Genomic DNA, 6,000 nt, shown 5'->3' with positions numbered 1-6,000 from the left:
CTGTAGTTATCTGGTTTTACTTAATTACCCCAGAGTGTCCCCTCTACATTCACAGGAAAGGTAAGGTGATTGTAGCTTCTGACTAACAACAAACATAAATGCACTGGAAGCAGAGTGACCAAACACTGGAGATAGCTACATATGATGAACAGTTATAATGTGGGAATGCTGGACTGCATCTGCCGGAGATGCAATAAGGAGAGATGAATAATGCTCTTGGGTTGGCTGCTTTCAAACCTCCTGCTTCTGAGTACCGGAGAATTTCACCATACCAAGCTAGTTTTCCTCTAAAAAGAATTATGAAGAATGTTTGTAGTTTCCACGAAATTGCAGGGGTTTTCGCAAACAGTTGTTAGAGTGAGAGGAAAAATCCGTGAACAACTAAGGCAATGAAGTTATGGAGGTATACTGTAGGACAAATACATATTAAAGGGAATTTTTAAAAGATTAAACACACAGCAGAGCACTGCAGGACACTTTCAGGATTAATGCTTATGGAACAACAACATTGTTGTTTTGGTTTTCACTACCAGGCACAGGAGAATAATAATATATCAGACCAAATAATTAATATTATTAGTTTCTATGTTTTCTAATGAAAAGTGTGTGACTATTTCTCTTTTATTTTGTTATCTCTAGGAAAGTAGCTTAACAAACTTCAATTTAAAGCAGTGGTTCAATTTTAGAAAACAAAAATTTGTGGAAGCAATGTTATCTTCTCTCCTGTTGCATTTTGCTGTGATTGGGTGATCTTATGATGACTGATACAAAATTATTAAATGACACAAGCATCAGAGATATTAAAGCACTTAATTGCTGTTTCATAGACCATGCTAAAGGACCACTGGTTTCATCACAGTTTTTTATGAGTTTACCGTGAATGATGCAATCAACTTTTATGGGTAATTTTCTTTGGGTGTTTTTACATGTCTTCTTTAATACTGTTTGTATTGTGTTCTTTGATATTAACACTATAGGTAACAGACTAAGGCACTAAGTGTGGAGGGAGGTGTTGTGGGAAAAGAAGAAGCTGCGATGACAGAGCCAATGCATGGTTATGCATAAGGGGAACGAGAAGTGTCGATTCTAGTTTATCTCAGTGTGTAAAACTGGGAGGCAGTGAGCGCCCAGCCTTGCAATCTGATGGGGATGTTGTGATTGGAGGGTTTTTCCCTGTGCATTATGTTGTCACTGAGCCACAGCACAGCTAAAACAGCAAACCTCAAATTACATCATGCAGCAGGTGTGTGTCGGATAGTGCTGTTTATTTCTTCCCCAGAATATTGAAACATCAAAAAGGCATAAGCTTTGATCATATTGCCATGTTGTTTACATTATATTGTTTTATTAATTGGATAAATAATAGGGGTGGGGGAAAAAATCGATACTGTGTAGTATTGTGATATTTTGTTTGCTAATAATGTATCGATACAGGGACAGCAGAAATCGATACTTTGTTACAAAAAAGTTTTTGTGGACTCTGACTTCAGAGCATGTTGATCAGCTCCTTTTTCTGAGCAAGAATCCTGACATTCCTTCACTGCCCAAATGTATTTAACTTTTTTTTGGCAGCAATAAACATGACAGTTTACTTATTTTAATTTAAGACATGTTTTATTTTAATCAAGTTTAAAACTTTTTTATTTAATGTAAAATTATATTTTGTTTTAATTTACTTTCAAATTCTTCAGTTGCTGAAGGGGCTGCATAGTTTTCATAAACTGCATAGTTCAGAATAGCTATAATTGTACCAGATGGTTGCATTCAGTTAAGTTGGACTAGATTGTAATACAAACCGTTCAAGTTTGTCAACAATAAAACTGACTGAAATGAGAGAAAGACTGAGTGTGAGACTTTGATATTAGATAAAATGAATATTGATAAAGTTTACCTTTATGTACAGAATCTGAATATTGCAAAATATTTTAAAAAATTGCAATAATATCGTATTGTGCGTTAAGTATTGCAATAATATCGTATTGTGCGTTAAGTATTGCGATAATATCGTATCGTGGGATGTATGGTGATTCACACCTCTAATAAATAACATATAAAGTTTTTCTCTTCTACAGCTTTTATCAAAGAGCCTTTCGCTGGATGATGACTATGGTGTTTGCAGTGGAGGAAATTAACCGTAATTCAAGTCTGTTACCAGGTGTTAAACTAGGCTACCATATCATGGACTGCTGTGATCACATTCCCACCGGCCTGCAGGGTCTTTTTTCGTTACTTGGTCACTCTAAAACTGTCGACAGTAAGGTCAAAAAATCAGCAGACACTAAATACATTGGTATTGAAAGGGAAGGGATCAAGTCTATAAGACTAATTACAAAAGATATAATGATTACACTGAAAAACAATAATAATAATAATAATGAATTGGATTTATATAGCGCTTTTCAAGGCACCCAAAGCACTTTACAATACCACTATTCATTCACTCTCACATTCACACACTGGTGGAGGCAAGCTACAGTTGTAGCCACAGCTGCCCTGGGGCAGACTGACAGAGGCGAGGCTACCATATCGCGCCATCGGCCCCTCTGGCCAACACCAGTAGGCGGTAAGGTAAAGTGTCTTGCCCAAGGACACAACAACCAGGACAGAGAACCGGCAACCCTCCGGTTACAGATGCGCTTCCCAACCCCCTGAGCCACGGTCGCCCCCACAATATCTAACAGTCAAACAAAAAACAACAAAAAACACTGGATATTACCTAAATGAAAATACAACAGAAGAAATAAAGACAAAAGAGTCTTCCACATGTCTGTTTTATTCTCCGGTGCCTGCTGTGATTGGTCTTGCACCCTCTTCCCCTACAAAAGCTGTCGCTCACACACTTGGCCCTTTCAACATACCACTGGTAATAAACTGTACAACTTCGTTGAATAATGTTGTGTATTTGGTTTGTGTTTTATCTCAATAATATAGAAATAAATCACTGTCTCCCTAGGTGAGTTATTTTGCCACCTGTACCTGTCTTACTGATAAGCACTTGTACCCACCATTCTTAACCCCTTAAGACCTACCATAGAACCAAGTCCGCAAGAGCTTATATTATATTTTTACATGCTGTAGTGCCATTTTTGGGAGCATTTCAAGTTGCTATACATCAATAGAACCATTATAGCCCAAAGTTTAATAATATGTATGCATTAAGTGCATAGTAATTACATTAATTGCAAAAAAGTGCAATAAACTACAAAAAAATTGAAAATCGTTTTTGATTTTTTAACATATATTTCTAGTTAGAGAAATTTAAGAGGCTTATCCCTCAAAACTTTAAATACAAAAAAGTTGCAAAAAATAGTTTACAAGAACAGGAAATTTATTTTGAGTGTCTTCATAGTTTTATTTTTGAGATACAGCAATTTTTATATCCTGCAGGAAAAACGAAAAACAATCCTGTGATGCAAATTTGCAAAGAAAACAGCATGTGCGTCAAAATAAACTATTTAAAGCTGTGCAATTCGAGTTTTAAGCATCCCAGAAACTATTCCAAAAAGTATAAAGTCAAACATGACTTATAAAAACACCAGTATAGGCTTTTATGGCCTACAAGTAAAAACTACATTTTCCGCGAAAATGACATCACTTCCGGTTTTGGGCAGGAAATGGCGGACATGCGATTGTTCGCGCTGACGTCTGTTTCAATGTGGGAAGTGTTACGAACAGCTGATCGGATCGGCAAAGCGTGTTTCTGGAATATTATTTTTTTGTTCCTGCAAGCGCTTTTTATGCAATTTTTGCAAAGCCAAGACATTTCTGGTAGTGCGAAGGAAGTGATGAAGGCGAGAAACCGATGCAGACAGGATGCTTACACCTCACACCTGCAGAGCGACATTACTGCCTGATGTCCGGTGACTGCCTCTATTGTGGCCGCAAAGGGGATATTGTCACTATACTTTGCAACTAAAAGGGCGCCCCCACCAGTAATGGTAGGAATACTGGTGGTCGACCTGTCAAGTAAGAATTCTCCTCCACGTCTAATGCTGACCGCTAAATTGATTATTTGGACCGAAACCCATTCTCTGGCGGTTCTAATCGATTTGGGTGCTGAACAAAGCTTTATGGACACCAAGTTAGCTCATCAGCTCAACATATCCACAGAAGCCTTGCCTCATGCTCTCTGTGTCTGAGGTTTATCCTGCCAGCGTCTCCCCGACATCACGCGTGCTACCGAACTCGTCACACTCATTCCTTCCGCTAACCATTCAGAAAGAATCAGCTTCTTTACTTTTGCTGCACCCCAGACACTACTCATTCTCGGTCACCCCTGGTTACAGCAGCATAACCCCTAGATCAAATGGAAGAAGGCATGCATGTCTGGGTCGGGGGAGGAGTGTCACATGACCTGTTTGAAATCTACCACGCCACCTAAATTTGCCAATAAACCATCTTTGCCTTCCGAAACACCTGATTTGTCTTCTGTGCCACCTATTTATCACGATTTAGCAGAAGTGTTTCAGAAATATACAGCATTATCTTTACCCCCGGATTGGCCTTACGACTGTGCCATCGACCCATTTCCTGGAGTTGTCAGTTGCCCACTGACTGAATCGCATCCGGAATCAAGCAATAGAAACATATATTACAGATTTGCTTGCAGCAGACATCATTCAGAGCTCGTCATCTCCAGTAGGCACAGGTTTCTTCTTTTTCGAGAAGAAGGACAAATCCTTGAGAGCGTGCATAGACTATCGCGGATTAAACATCATAACAGTAATAAAACAAGTATCCATTACCTCTGCTCTCCTCTGCTTTTAAGCTCCTCCAGGGGTATTTTAAATACACGTAGACATTGAGGGCTAGCAGGAGGGACTATGCGCTTACCTGCTGCTCTCTGGCAGGTAGCTCCATGCCCTCCTGGGTTTTAAATGCACCTTAGAACACACATACATCAACACTACAATGAGCGGGTGGAGGGAGGTTAGGAGTCTTCTCTCACCCTCGTTCTCTGCGGTCTGCTGGAGCAGGGGGGCTAGGAGGAGGAGTTGGCCGTCCGACTGGGGTCCGGAATGTGGGGCCTCCCTGCTGCTGCGGAGTCGGGGCGGTCTGCTTCTCCCCACCGCAGGGAAAAAGGGTAACACAACCTGGGTCTGGGTGCAGTTCCCCCCTCCAGGGGCAAGGATACCTAGACCCGGTTCGTAGAGTACGTTTGGGGAGTGTGATTGTGTGTACAGCGTCTCTTTATGTCTGTCTCCACGTTGGTTAAGTGTGGAGTAAGTGCATATGAGAGCATGAGGGTGGGAATGGATGTTTGTATCTGTGTGTGCCTGTATGTCTGTGTCCATATGTCAGGTTGGGTATCAGACGCCACCTCTCTGAGGACAGCTCAGGCCCTCCAAGGTTTGGAGGCCTATCTCCCCCCACCACTTCCCCTGCCGGGGGCGGACTCCCTCAGACATCGGTGCGTTGGTGGTTCTTTGTGTCCGGGGGTGGGCGTCCGGGTACACACCGGCTCACTCCTTGGCGGCTGCTTATCGGGGCCTGGAGCCTGGGGCTCGCTTGGGCCACTTCGGAGGTGGGGTGCCCCCGGCCTCTCGGCCTGGGGCTCGGTCACTCAGGCACAGCTGGCTGCCGGCGGAGCTCACGGGCACGTCGCTGCAACCCCCCCTGGCTTCTGCTCCGTGGCTGCTGGGTGACCCCTCATCTGGGACTCTCCTCAGCTCTTTCTGGGACAGTGGCACGGCTGCCCCTCTGTTGGTCTTCCTTGGTCTCTTGTGTTCTGGGGGCCTCTGGATGTCTGGAGTTTTGATCTCCTCCATACCTGCTTCATGCCCTGGAGGACGGGGCAGTGGCCCCCCACACCCTCTAGCAGATCATTACATGAGGGAACCTTTTAAGAAAACAAGCGCGTCCATGCTCACAGGTGTACACACGAGTGATCACACACACAAACCACACCCTTTTTGGCTCCTACCTCAATGCAAACTGTGCTGTCGATCTTACGTGCTGCACAATAATGTTTAATATTTAGTATTTACTGTCATATTCCCA

This window comes from Neolamprologus brichardi, chromosome 14 (assembly GCF_056152115.1).
Source record: "Neolamprologus brichardi isolate AB-2024 chromosome 14, ASM5615211v1, whole genome shotgun sequence".
Lineage (NCBI taxonomy): Eukaryota > Metazoa > Chordata > Actinopteri > Cichliformes > Cichlidae > Neolamprologus > Neolamprologus brichardi.
This window is presented reverse-complemented; position numbering follows the sequence as displayed.